Here is a 15014-nt window from a genome sequence, read left to right as displayed (position 1 = left end):
AAGCAAAAGGTGACACTGTGTGATCATTTGCATGTCATTTCCCGGAATCCCTTGCTGCAGTGGAAGTGCTGTGTGCTGGGTGATAATGGTGAAAGGCGGGGTTGCAGACCTGTCTAAGACATGCAAATGAGCATACAGTAATATTTCACTTTGCTATCTATCTATCTATCTATCTATCTATCTATCTATCTATCTATATATATATATATATATATATATATATATATATATGTAACGGGTTTTCCCCACCCAATCGCATATAGAGTGCATGTGGGGAAATCTACATATGTTACCAGATGTGGTGCGTATACCTGCAGATTCACAGGAGGCCTGAGCCTCCGCTGATGGGAACCTGGGGTGCTTCTCTGGAATGTTCTCTCGTCGGTCAGCGCCTCCACCTATGTAGGATTCTAGTAGTGTAGAATGTACCCCACACAGGAACCCACCCAGAAACCACATACACCAGGGTTATGGCTAAAAGGTTTACTGAACGAGCAACACAATACAGAGTATTATACTATAACAGTGCAACAACATTAGTATACACAATGATATATATGCCACCCTCTTAGGGTGACCACCCATCCCCCTTTTGCCAGGACAGTCCCGGTTTTTCGAGAGCTGTCCCGGTTTCCTGTGTGTCCCGGAAATGTCCCGGTTTTTCCTCAATGTGTTCCCGTTTTTTTTTTATTGTCGACTGCGGTGCGCGAGTAAGCTCCGTTGCGCGAGTCTGCGGCGGCGCGGAGAAGGAGACTGCAGCAGCCCGGCTGGTAAGTATTTTTTTTAATGCCAGGGGTTGGGCTTGTGTAGAAACTGGGTCTTGCTGATTGGAGGATGTGGCCCGGCATTGTACAAAGTCCTGCCCCCCTGGCATTTTCCTATCTTGGCCAATCCCCTGCGTAGCGTCATTAAGCCCCGCCCCCGGCAGCGGAGGCAGTGAGGAGGAGAACACGAGGACCCGAGGATGCGGCAGCCCGGCTGGTGAGTACTTTCAGATGCCAGGGGGTTGGGTTTCTTACTTGAATATGTCGGACTGCTGGGGATTGGTGGAGGATGCATGGGGTGGGGCTTTGGCTCTTCCCTGCTTTCCCCACCCTCCCCCTTCCTCCCCCCGAGCCCGCTCACAGCCGCTCGCTGCACTTTCTGTGCCTGCTGCTAGTGAGCGCGTGACACAGGCTCTTTCTGCTCCTCTACTGGTGGCTACGCAGTGTCCCCCCTTCTGCCCTGGGTCCCCGTGGCTTCCCGCCTGCCCGGGGTGATAGTAGGTAGGTGTGGGGGTGCGGCCGCCAGGGGGGGAGGGGGTTGCCTCCTGTCCTGGTGCTCCCTTCCCCCATCCCCTTGGTGTGGGAGATGAGTGCGGGGGCGGGTAGTGGTGATGCACTGCTGGCTGGTCGGATCGCCGGCCTTCCCCCCCCCCTCACACCCCCAGTCACTTGCATCTCTTGCTCCACTTTGTGTGTGTGTGTATCTGTGTCTGTGTGTATCTGTGTCTGTGTGTATCTGTGTGTGAGTGTGTGTCTGTGAGTGTGTGTGTCTGTGAGTGTGTGTGTCTGTGAGTGTGTGTGTGTGTCTGTGAGTGTGTGTGTGTGTCTGTGAGTGTGTGTGTGTGTGTGTGTGTGTGTGTGTGTGTGTGTGTGTGTGTGTGTGTGTGTGTGTGTGTGTGTGTGTGTGTGTGTGTGTGTGTGTGTGTGTGTGTGTGTGTGTGTGTCTGAGTGTGTCTGAGTGTGTGGGTCTGTGGCTGAGTGTGTGGGTCTGTGGCTGAGTGTGTGGGTCTGTGGCTGAGTGTGTGTGTGTGTGTGTGTGTGTGTGTGTGTGTGTGTGTGTGTGTGTGTGTGTGTGTGTGTGTGTGTGTGTGTGTGTGTGTGTGTGTGTGTGTGTGTGTGTGTGTGTGTCTGTGGCTGAGTGTGTGTGTGTGTCTGTGGCTGTGTGCAGGTCAGAGAGAGAATGGAGGGGGAGAGGGAGAGAATTGGAGGTGGGAAGGGAGAGAGATAATGGGGGACAGGGCTGGCAACAGGGGTCTGTCGGGGTTGGCGTCCCGGGCCCGGTGAGTCAGGGGGCCCATCCAACCCTCAGTCAACCACCCTTTCACCCTCCCTGTCTCCCTGTCTCTCTCTCCCTCTGTCCCTCTCCCCCTGCCTCTCTCCCTCTCCCTCTCTCCCTCTCCCCCTGCCTCTCTCCCTCTCCCCCTGCCTCTCCCCCTGCCTCTCTCCCTCTCCCCCTGTCACTCTCCCTCTCCCCCTGTCTCTCTCCCTCTCCCCCTGTCTCTCTCCCTCTCCCCCTGTCTCTCTCCCTCTCCCCCTGTCCCCTTTCTCTCTCCCTCTCCCCCTGTCTCTCTCCCACTATCCCTCTCCCCCTGCCTCTCTCCCTCTCCCCCTGCCTCTCTCCCTCTCCCCCTGCCTCTCTCCCTCTCCCCCTGCCTCTCTCCCTCTCCCCCTGCCTCTCTCCCTCTCCCCCTGCCTCTCTCCCTCTCCCCCTGTCTATCTTCCTCTCCCCCTGCCTCTCTCCCTCTCCCCCTGCCTCTCTCCCTCTCCCCCTGCCTCTCTCCCTCTCCCCCTGCCTCTCTCCCTCTCTACCTCTCTCCCTCTCCCCCTGCATCTCCCTCTCTCCCTCTCCCCCTGCTCTCTCTCTCTCTCCCCCTCTCTCTCCTTCTCCCCTGTCTCTCTCCCACTCTCCATCTCTCCCTCTTCCCCTGTCTCTCTCCCTCTCCCCCTGTCTCTCTCCCTGTCTCTCTCCCTGTCTCTCTCCCTGTCTCTCTCCCTGTCTCTCCCCCTGTCTCTCTCCCTGTCTCTCTCCCTCCCTCCACCTGGCTCCCCCTCTGTCTCTCCCCCTCTGTCTCGCCCCCTCTGTCTCTCCCCCTCTGTCTCTCCCCCTCTGTCTCATCTTAACTGCCGTATACCTACACTGAAGTAACCTACCCTGCTTTCTTCCAGATCTGACTCAAGTTTCACACGGGAGACATCGGAAGACAGGTAGGGAACACCTCCCCTCCAGTTTAGTACCTTGAGGGACTGCGGATCAGGTAAGATCCCAGGCGGGATTGCTGCTTTAGAAATTGTGAAGAGGGGGCGTCCTGACAATGGTTAAAGGGTACAGAAGTCATTCACATCTGGCTTTTTTTTTGTTCGATTAGTGAGGCCATCACACACACACACACACACACACACACACACACACACACATGTAACTAGGACTAATGGTAGTAAAGTATAAGTGTAATACAATAAATAAACTGTTAATGTAAAAAAAAAAATTGTGTCCCGGTTTTTCATTTTCAAAATCTGGTCATCCTACACCCTCTGCCACTAGCTGGCAGCTATAACCTTTCCCCTAACTGGGCTATAAACTTCTTAGCCCCTAACTGGGCTATACCCTTACACCCCCTTGCCAACCCCGTGTCCAGAGAGTCCAAGCCCACCCAAGTGTGTGAACAGGCCTGTCACATGTGAGGAGCAAGTTAAAGTTGGTGCATGTGTGGAAGGTTGTAAATACCTGCCCAGGTGTCCCTGCACATGGGTGTCTTCGCAAAAAAGGGTCTACCGGCGCTGCTTGGTCCAGCGCTGATCTGTACCTTCGCGTGGGATGGGTTCCAGCTGGATGTCCCACCGTAAGGACAGTCTCTGGATCAGCAACACAGCATACAGGAACATGCAGCAAACATTATCACTGAGTCCCTGCACTAAATTAACTGCAGCAGGGCCTCTCTCTGTCCCTGTACTTAAGGAACAGCAGCAGGGCCTCTCTCTGTCCCTGCACAAAGGAACTACAGCTGAAGGGCACAGGGTCCTTACCTAAGGGCCTGTCCCTGTGAACACCCACCCTCTCTAGTGGGTAGTCAGGGCCTCTGCTCTAGCTGGGGGATTTCTGGCCTAGGGCAGAAGCTCGCAGCTCTTTGCCCCCCTTCCTTCCCCCACTGTCTCCTCAGTCTCACTGACTCATGTGCTTCACTGTCTGCTTCCTCACTCTGCACCCAACAATGTATCTTTCTCCAGCAGGAGAAGCTGCAAACTCTACTGGCTGTCTGGCTGCATGTGACAGGGATCATAGGGCAGTCCCCATAGGCTGCTAGGTGTTGTAGTCCTTGATGGCCCTCTTTAACATTGGTGCCGCGTGCGCGCTGTGTAATGGCCGCCGCCGCTGCTAACTGCTCATGTGCGAACTGAGGGATGTCCCTGACTATGGAGCGCCTCTTCTCACTCCCTGTAATGGTCGCCGCTACTCTCCACTGAGCCTGCGCAACTGTGGGCAGACCCTGCACTTCTAAAATGGCTGCCGCTAACGTTCTGTGCATGTGTGAGCCTCCGCGCCTGCGCAAATGCATACAAGATGGCGGCACCCTGTTGCTGATGTCGCTGAGAACCCCCGGCGAAGCACTCACCCCCGCAGCAACACACACGAAAGGGGGAAAGGAACCGGGAGACAGGGGGACCGGAGGGACCATGGCTACATATATAGTATATGGCTACATATATATATATAGTAGAAATAAGGTGCACAAAACCAATTATTAACAATTGTTCGATGGTGTCAAATGAATGCTGCCACAATGTAATGGATGTACACAACACCAGAAATATATAGAGAAAACTAAATACAAAAGGCGCTTACAAAATAATATTGCTGAAATGAAGATACTGTTGATATATTATTGAAATGGACTGGTGGGAGTCTCTGGAGAAGGATTGAAAGTGATGTTCAGTTTCCATTTTGTAAAGTCAGTCATGTCCAGTATCCATTTTGTGAGTAAGAATGTGTGTCTGGTGTAAATGAGAGATTTCGCTCCTACTGTAAGTTGATTTACGAATGTGTCTAAAGTAATGCCCACATTCCTAGTGAGACATGGTACCTGGTTCCTATACAGAGCTGTTTTGAGGCTAGTTTTAACCAGGTTTAATGAGCTGTAATATGATTGATTTTAGAATTAAGGAGTGGTTAGTGTAATCTGCCTAGTAACAGTTTTAGACAAAGGAACCAAGAATGTACTGTATAAAGAGGCTGCCTGGACACTCCCTGACAGAGAGTGTCTTGTAGACTTTTGAATGAGTATGATCATACTTTACGATGTATTGAAATAAACTACTTATTATCAACTGAACCCCGTTTGTCAATTTGGATCATTGACAGCGCAAATCAGAGACAGCAGGTGAATGAATACAAAACACCTGTGGGATGAAACGTAGAATATCCTTATATGAATTCCTGGACAAGCTATGACAATGTACTGTAGCTGAAATATACAGGTATGTATGGATAAAATCCTTTCTGTTGGCTGCAGCAGAGGGGCTGATGATGTCAGGAACCTCTCTCATGATACACGCTGTGTACACAGACGCTCTGAATAGATCTCACTAATCTGTCAGACATAAGGATGTTATTTGCCTGCCTGTTTGCTGCAAAGCCTTATTTAAGGCTATTGGGACTGTACATTACACTTTCAACTAAGCCAGTTGATGGAGCGAGCGGTGCCACTTCCAGGTTGTGACATCATGGACCAAAGATCGCGAGATTAGGTTGAATAGTGCAATGAAGGGAACCCCAGCGTCTGTGTACACAGCGTGTATCATGAGAGAGGTTCCTGACATCAGCCGATCCCAGTTAGTTTAGAAATGTTTGGGCAATTTAATTTTATTTTGTTTTAGTAAGATGTAATTTTTAGTGGTGTTTTAAATAGTTTATTTCAGGAGGGGGGGTACTTTTTAATAGTGGCTTCTTTTTGGTAGTTAGATTTTGTCAAATGGTGTTTCCTTTGAGCTTTCATTTATTTCCTAATGGTTTTGTTTTGGTGTTTGAATTGTGGAATTTATTCTTGATTGGTTCAATTAATTGGTGGTGATTTAGTTCTGTTTACTTCTTCATTTGTTTTTAATTTCTGATTGTTTGGATGGCATTGGTTCTTGTTTGTGATTGTTTATTTTAGTTTGACCATTGACTGGCATAGTGTTAAATGATGCATAGATTATATGGGCATCATGTACCCACTGTGCCATTCAATTGTTTTATTGGCATTTGTTATCTATTTAAATGGCTATGTGATGTGTTTTATTTTGCTATGTGGTGTATTTTATTTTGCTATGTGCTGTGTTTTTGATATGTGCTGTGTTTGATTTTGCTGTGTAATGTTTTTTATTTGGCAATGTAATGTTTTTTTATTTGGCTATGTTATGTTTTTTATTTGGCTATGTTAGGATTTATATTTGGCTATGTAATGTTTATTATTTGGCTATGTTATGTTTTTTATTTGACTATGTTATGATTTATATTTGGCTATGTAATGTGTTTTATTTGGGCCTGTTTTTTTAATCCTTCCCCATTTCTTGGTAAATTGGTTAATCATGACCATATTATATGGGCATAATGTACCCACTGTACCAATGAATGGGTGAAGGGTGGGAGTAGTTGCCTGGGGAGGGTGGTTAGGCCTCATGGGTGGGTAGTGGCAAAGGGTGGGTTAACCCCTTAATTACTTTTGTGGTTATTAACCGCTAAGGTGATTAAGGGGCTAGGGGATATTAGATTGTACTTTGCTATGTATTCTTGTTGACATCGGAGGACATGGATCTGCAGTAAAGCTGATGAAGACACCCTTCATATTGCCAGGGGTAAGTAGAATGGGTTTAATTTACTTCATTTATGCTCGCTAGTGTTGTGTTTAATAATGGGCAAATAATCTATGGTCCATATCTGAATAATAGTTATTTTAAATGTAGGACATGTTTTATTTTTTTACATACAGGATTGGTACTGCAGGCCAGCGAGAACCCACGGAGACCACCCAAGGACACCCGGATGCCCAAGGGTACCACCTGGGGACCCACGGGGGACATCTGCAGGGAAGACCTGGGGACCCCACAGCTGGGTGCCCCAGGAACTCGCAGGGACCACCCGAGGGCCCCAGACCCATGTGGGAACCAACTGAGGGCCCCCAGACACCCGCAGGGACCACCCCTGGACCCCATTGGGGCCTCGGACACCCGCAGGTACCACCTGGAGGCCCATGGAACCACCCATCGGTACCCCCCAGGGTGCACTGTGGGGCCTGCAGACACCCGTCATGGTTTTATGTGGGACCACAGGGGGTGGGTGGGTTGTGTATTGGTGTTTATTAGATATTGTAATGGTTTATTGGGAGCCTAGGAGGTGGTTGTAGGGCTGTTGTGTGTATTATTTTGTATTGTGGGTAGCGGTGGTGGGTGAAGGGGGATTGTCCCCAAGTATGGGTGTTTAGGCCTACCGGATGGGTAGCAGGAGGGGTTAACCCCTTCATTAACTTAGCGGTATTAACCGCTAAGGTAATGAAGGGTTTATGTCCACCCGCAAACACCACCCCCCCCGCAAGGCCTAAAATCTCATCAAGGGACAAATACCACTGTCACAAACCCCTGCTACCCACAATAAGCCTGGCACGGGTGTTTAACCCCATCATTGCCTTAGCAGTTAGCCGCTTAGGTAATGAAGTGGGCTGTAAATGCATTTTTCATGCATCTGATTCATGCCGGGGGTCTCCGGTGCTGATATTAATGGGCAGTGTTCGACAAACCTATACATTTGCTCGCCCCGGGCGAGTGGATTTAACCCCCGGGCGAGTAAATATTGGCCCAAGCAGCACACGTTTGGTACTAGGTGGCGAGTAGATTTTTTTGTGTGGTGAGTAGATTTTTTGGTGATTTGTCAACCACTGTTAATGGGTATCAGCTCCGGAGACCCCGGCATCAATCCGATGCAGGAGAAAGGCCAGATTTTTTCTAAGTGCCGTCTCGCCGCTCATCGCTGCTTCTCCCCACCTTTTTGCCATCTTTTTGTGGCGAGGCGATTTGGAGAGAAAATCGCAATTCTAGAGCGGCAATTAGCTGAGATAAGCTGGTCAAGGCTACTAGAATACAGCGAATTTGAAAAGCTGGCGAAAAATGGCTTATTAGCGAGCGGCCGGCGGTTTTTTTTTCAGGCAAAAAAAAAACTGTGATTTTTGCTCTTATCGCCAGCTTCTCTGGGCTTACTGAATCGCAGTAGGCTGTTTTTTTCAAGAAGCTGTCGATAAGGGGCTTATCGCTGCTACTGCATGAGGCCCAAAGTCTTTTTACCAGCTTTCCTTACCAATTCCACCGGTCTGCCATATGACGTATAAGCTACCTTCAATCCCCCTTTGTCCATCCTATCATTTACCAAGTCATCTTTAGGATAAGACAAATAATGGATCATCCTACATTTTGTTGGCTCTTTCTTGGGCGCGAGCCCCTTACATTTTCAAAAGGAGACTCTCAAAAAGGGCCCTCCATCTTTCCCAACTCTACCTCCTTCATTAACTTTTCTTTTACCAGACTTTTATTCTGACCTACTGATTTGAGATTCCCTGCAGAATAGGCTATTTATGTACTTTCAAAAGGAATACATACTGCACCGACACACTTTATTCGAGCAAATACCCGGTATGTACCTGGCAGATACCTGGAATGCGCCACTCCTAACCTCTGACAAGCCCCGTTGCATTTGCCTTCCCAGCCTGGGTTCATGCCTGGCTGATGGGCGGCTGATCTGTTAAATGATAATGATTAGGATTTAATAGGCTGCAATGCTTCGCGTGTCTACCAGATGGCATAAATTCATGAATTGTAATGCAGTTTATATATATATACTGTGCAGTATTGCAGCCAGCGGGAATAAAATGCTTCAATCCCTGCTTGGAAAATAACTCAATGTACTCGGGCAGAAAACAGTCACAAACCTCAATACACCCGGGTATACCCGAATTCGTGGGACTAGCCAAGCTCGAATAAAGTGTGTCGCCAGTGTAAACCTACTGTAAAACCTTCTCTAATTTACCTTGCACGCTTCCTTAGCCAAGGTTCCATATCTTCCATGTTCCTTTGTGTTCAAGCCCTTTTCAGTGGGCTCCCTAAAAACCCTCTGCCTTTCCTAAAACACCACAATGCTGAATGCATTTATCCACATTGTGAACACTCTTGCTTAAATCTACAAGGCTGTACCACTTACAATGGCTCTCATTGAAGAGCCAACAAATACCAACCCTCAATCCTGCTGACGTCTTGACTAGAAGCACCTCCTGGAAAGGGCGCCGGCTTCTGCGGGGACATGAAACCTAACCACAAATCTATCCCTTTTACATCCCAATTTAAATTCTTCAATACTGTCATTTTCTGGCGGAACCGCTCATCATATCTCTACCAAGCAAAACTGCCATACAGGGCTATACACCACATGGTTCAGACCTTCTCCATACTCCAGTTGGACTCCATCAGGCCTCCTCCTGATGGTTCCATTTGGTGTTGCTCTCCCGCTTCTTGTCCTTACCTCGGTCGAACCATATATCTCAGCCGGCTGTTTCCTACTCACTGCCGGTGAATGCTGGGGTTCAGTCTCTCAGGAGGCCTCCATTTTTCTGCCCTTTTGAGGACTGGTATAGCCACTACCTCCACACCGGGGTTCACTGCGCTGGTATGAACACTAGCACTGAGGGTACTAAGGAACAAACTACCCACTAATCCCAACCCTCCAGCAATCTAGCTTCTCAGTCAAAACCCCATCTTGTGATGCCTGTTCCATTATGTTCCCTAACAGGACCTTTAACTCAATAGAAAACATGCTTCCTAACCCATAGCTCCAAACTGCACCACCTAAATCCACTCTGTTACTACCTGTACTTGGATTCATAATGTAAGGTAAGAACTGCAATGGTAAGTAAAAACTAGAGCAAAACATACACCTGAGAGGGAACTAAAACCTAACCTGTTCAAAGTTGTCATAAAATGGCTGCCCTTGCAGCCTGTTGCTGGCCCTTTCTCTCCTATTACTTAGTCCACCCCCCTCCGCCCAACCATCATCCAATCCTTGGGATTCCTATATTTCACATAAGTGAACCCTTTCATTACCCCACAGGGTTCCATTACTGTAGTCATGGGCAAAATTCCTTATAGTCAATAACCCTACTCGTATCTTACCTTTTTCAAGGTCCTTCATGGCGTAAGGAACCACAGTGCGCTCAATGTCCTCTAACGCCTTCAGAGTAAGAAGAAGTTCCAGCACCACCAGCATCAGCTTCTGCAGAGGAAGTGACCCTCGTTTTAGACACCTGTTTCTCATCAACATCAAGATCAACCACAACTGGCTATGTAAATAGAAACAATTAACCTACATGTTGCACAACATTGGTTAGCATTGCATGGCAATGTTTTACTATCCACTAAGGTAGAGAAGGGGGATAGGTAGTGTACTTTAATGTTGATAAGTAAGACAATTTCTATTACAATTCTCCATTGATAGCCAATGTGGCCATATAGGTGCCCATTGAGAAGGCCTAGTTAGCCACAGTGGCAATCAATGGCTTAATATTTAAAATGTATTTATTTTTATTATTATTTGTTATGTAGTTGGGAAAGGGGGGAGTTAATACAGGTTTTTTTTTTATTTGGAATAGGCATAATCCCTATCAGGCAAATGCTTGCCATGATAACATCATGAAATATTATATATTTTAATCAATATGGTGCTTCAGGGGTTAATGTGTTAATTTGTCTTAAAAATAAAATATATTGGGTTTATGGCAGGTCAAGACCCTTCCTGGATCTGTGCTGATCTCCAAACAGGGCTTAATTGGGGGGAGGAGGGGGCTATCACTAATGGCATCTAAAAGTAAAATATGTATATTTTGGAAGGCTGGGGATGATCGCTAGATCCTGGGATGACATCCTTGAAGCAAACTGTAATATTCCTGAGATACATCCTTGTGCATCCCAGAGAGAAGTGACAAACAGGTCACCACTTAGTTGGAGGGCTTTATAAAATATAAGAAATTATGGGATTCATAAGTGTAACATGGATTTCTGCCACTATTGTCATTAGGCAAATTAATTCATGCCACACACTGCATGGGTAAGAGGTGCCAAAGGCAAATAACTGTTTCTCATAGAAAAATAGACGTTAGGCTGTCAAATTTTATACAGAGGCGTGTATGTGAAGTAGATGCAACATTGAAGATGGCATCTGCCTAAGTATTAGAGAAATGAAGGTATGAGGCCTTTAATATATTCAGTCAAGACTAAGCAGTTTAATAAGTATGCTTTTGGCTCTGAATGAACTGTTGCAAGCTTTGTAGAAAGCAAATTACATTTTCGGACACATTTTGCCACAACAGACTTTTGTGTGTTACGTGCATATTTTTTTCTTTATTAATAGTTATATATATATATATATATATATATATATATATATATATATATATATATATATATATATAATTTAGGTTATGGTTGTGGTTACCATCCACCGTATAGCATATAGCTTATAAAAGTATTACTTGTGAGCACATTCACATGTCTTAGACAGGTCTGCAACCCTGCCTTTCGCCAGTATCACCTAGCATACAGTGCTACCACTGCAGCTAATAATAAAGCTGAACAACTGTCTGAGTCTGAAAGGGGGAGACGGAAACTTACACTGAAGTGCCGAGCGGGTCCCGCTGGTAAGCGTACAAGAGTCCGGACCACGCCACCGTAGAGATGTTGCCACCGCACAAACTTCCTGCAAGCGCCGTCTCAGCCTAACAGCATACGCGCAGAGTGACCTGTCGTGACCTCTACGCGTTTCGCACTACGTGACGAGCACCGTCACAATATTCTCTTAGCATATTAACCCCTTTAAGCCTTTAACCCCTTAAAGGAACATAGTAATCCCAGAGGGGGTTTACATATATATGGTATAAAGCCATCTTCCCCTTGTTTGGGAAGATGCACGAAGCTGAAATATATAGACAAGGAGGAAGACTATTTCATAGCAAATTGAATTACAGCCTATAAGGCAAACTCCATGACTCACTGGCCTGATCCAGCCATGCATTTGCTATGCTACATCTTTGAAGAGGTTTATAAGAAGGGTGCAAAGGAATGATATTTCAGGCTTTATTTTGTAGAATTGTATGACAGTGGGTGACAAAATGTTCTGGTAGGCTGCATACTGTACACGTCTAATTGTTGTGGAGATGTGAGCAAAAAGCCATACATAAACTGAAATAAATAATTTCCAAGATAGTCGGTAAGACTAACACAGTTGAAAATAGTTTCTTGGCTATGCTCTTGGCAAGATAATTGTTATACAATTCTTTTATTCATCTAACATAAAATAAATAATATTTGTTTTCAAAAATAGATCCAGCTATTTCATAGTTTATTACCAGTCTCCAGGTAATTCAATATCACAGTTTATGTAAAGTGTTACAATCATGTTTTGTCTGCAAGAAAAATAACCACACCACAGATTGATAATCCATTCAAATCTCAATTGGCTCTGGTGGAAGTTTTAAACCTTGGTACAGCTCTGTATACGTTAGTCAGTGTCTAGTCTATGTAAAACATCTGTTTTATTGCTATATAATTATATCAGTATTCAAAAGTATACAGTCAACATTTATGTCTTTTAGCCTATTTAGGTATAGCCTGGGTCCCCCTGGTCCCCCATCTGCCCCCTACCTCTGGCTGTAGCTGCGTCTGTTAGCAGAGGCTGGGGGGAGCGTGGGGAGGTTGCGGCAGGCGACCTGGTCGCCGGAGGCTCCCGTGGCTCCCTTTGCAGGGCACTGACATCTTGGGTGTGATTGTGCATGCGCAAGTTGCCGGGCATGCGCAGTGGGAGGTGCGTGAAGAAGCCATTACAACAGAAGGCTCCACAGGGACTACAAGCCCCATAATGCATTGGGGCTAAGGGATCAGGTACCACAGGGCGTTAGTATTCCCCTGGTAGGGGAAATAGATACTTTGGCATGCTAGGAGCATGCCAGTCGGAGCTGGGACACCATAAGGGTAGGGTGTGCGTGTTCAGGGTGTCAGGGGCCCCTGAAATTGGCCAGAGACCCCCTTTAGACCCCAGCTAGGCCCTGACTCCCCTCAGTTTGTGGTTGCTGCAGGGACCGGCACATCAGTTAGGGACATGGCCCTGGTAGTACCAGAGAGAGGGACACAGCCAGGACGCGGCGGCGAACTGGCGATCCGGTGGTCTGGGACCAGACCACCATTTTAAGAGACAATCTTCCAAGGTGATACAATCCCCGCGTGAGGTCACCCCACGTGGAGGCGGACGTCGTCATTGACAACAGCCATCACTGGATCAGTGGATTCCATCCTTCTATTGTCGTCTTTACCGGGTGCCAGAGCACCCGGCAGGTACTACAAGTGCACCAACTGTAAACATATTAGTGGGGGCAGCGCTGTCTCACACATTTAAGTGGGAGTTGCTACTCGTGGCCATCAGGGTGGTTGGGTGGCTGAGGGCCCCTTAGGTTGCGGGACTGTATCGCCAGTGTGTGGGCACCGGGTTTGTGTACTGTATATTGAAGGGAACGGTCGTGTGTGACCGGTGGGTGGAACTATATATATATATATGTGCTCAGTATTTGTTTGCCTGCAGTAAAACTGTTATACTGTACGTACTATCATGTATTTTATTGTATGGAGTTCCTGTAATGGGGTTATCCCACATAGTAGGATCCCGTACAGGTGGAGGAGCTACCGATTGATGACTCAGGTACACCCCAGGCTCCCAGGCTGAGCTGCAGGTAAAACACCACATAATACACCGTAGCCGCCATATCTCCCAGGGGGTGGGGGGAAGTGCGCTACCTAGGTTTTGTGCCAAGATGCTTTTATTCACAGATAAGAAAAGAAGCTATTCTAACAAGAAAGAACTTGCACTAGAAGTTTATTAGAACTAACTTTACAGATATCACTTGACAAAAATCCCAAATACCATACAGTACGTATGTGCCTGCACAATGTACATAATAAGGCCAACTCATGTTTATGTCTACTGTATGTTTTGGTGGCCATTTAAACCATACTTTTAATTTTGATATCAGGAATATTGCCAGAAAACCCTACTTTAAAAAAGGTGTGCGTGCAATAAATGTAAACAGTTATTATGTTTCTGTGCTAACTAGATGAGAATATCATGCAATTTGCAACATAATACCACACTGTTCCCCTGAAGGCCTCAATGTTCTAAGATAGGCGTCTCTGAGTTCATGGTTGACAGTCATACGAAAAACAGTCTAACTTTATGAGTTGTGGCTCCCCAAAGTTACTGTAGTAATGAAGATAAGTGCATTCACAAAAACAAGGACATCTGCCATGGGTGCACAAGAACCCTCTAACATCTGGAGGTATATCTGGAAGCACAAAGTATGGAGACTAGCATTCCAGTGGACTTGTTCATCAGTAGAATAAATGTATTAATAGAAGGATCTTCATACAGTACTTTATGTCCCCAAAGTTACCAACAGCCTTTGTTATAAAAAATTAAAAAAAATAGGTGTCAGTTTATTTTTTGGGGGTCTTAAGGGATACAAATGTCATAGATGGATGACCTGGGAGACTGTGAGGGAGCTCCCTTCCACCACAAGTACCCAGAACCCCACATAAATAACACATAAATAACAATAAGACAAGGTCTTGAAGTACAAGGCCGCAGCTTTTTATTCAACCATTAAATAATTGGTAAGTGCTACCCCTGCCAGAGTGCTCGCTCAAAGGGTTAAAGGTCAACCGTCCTTGAACCGATGAACCGTGATACCAAAGTCGAGCTCACGTGACTCAGCCATTTATACGAGTGGGCTCCCGGAACTCACTTAGAAAACGAGCCCCGCCCTCTCGCCACTCCCAGCCCCACTGTGCTTTACTAAGTACGGAGCCCCTTCTGGCAAGGATAAGCACACTTACCCTCCAACTGCCGCCACATACGGGGCTATTTAACCCCCTTAAACTAGACGTACTGCCAAACCCACCAGGACCCTCACAAGCCCGCCTTGCATGGCATTATTAAATACATTTGCACCAATTAAATAAATCTGCACCAATGACCAAGTATATGCCATCGGACCTAAACCAATAGCTAGACACTGAATCGAAGTCAGGATGCTTTTAAAAGTAGCAATCCAACATATTCCCCAAATTATATTCTCTACCTCGGCTAGCAATGCATCCCCATCTCCATAATCTAGCTCAACATTTTTTAACCCACCA

General features: G+C 46.7%; 1 protein-coding gene across 2 annotated transcripts in view; it reads right to left on the bottom strand.

Moving 5' to 3' along the window:
- Nucleotides 1–15014, bottom strand: part of LOC142493689 (uncharacterized) — a 139668-nt gene that overhangs the window by 78793 nt on the left and 45861 nt on the right. For both annotated transcript variants that reach the window (XM_075598153.1, XM_075598155.1), the window contains exon 3: nt 9951–10050. The gene's annotated coding sequence lies outside the window, so the exon portion shown is untranslated. The remainder of the gene's footprint in view (nt 1–9950; nt 10051–15014) is intronic.

This window comes from Ascaphus truei, chromosome 4, assembly GCF_040206685.1.
Source record: "Ascaphus truei isolate aAscTru1 chromosome 4, aAscTru1.hap1, whole genome shotgun sequence".
Classification (NCBI taxonomy): Eukaryota; Metazoa; Chordata; class Amphibia; order Anura; family Ascaphidae; genus Ascaphus; species Ascaphus truei.
This window is presented reverse-complemented; position numbering and strand designations above follow the sequence as displayed.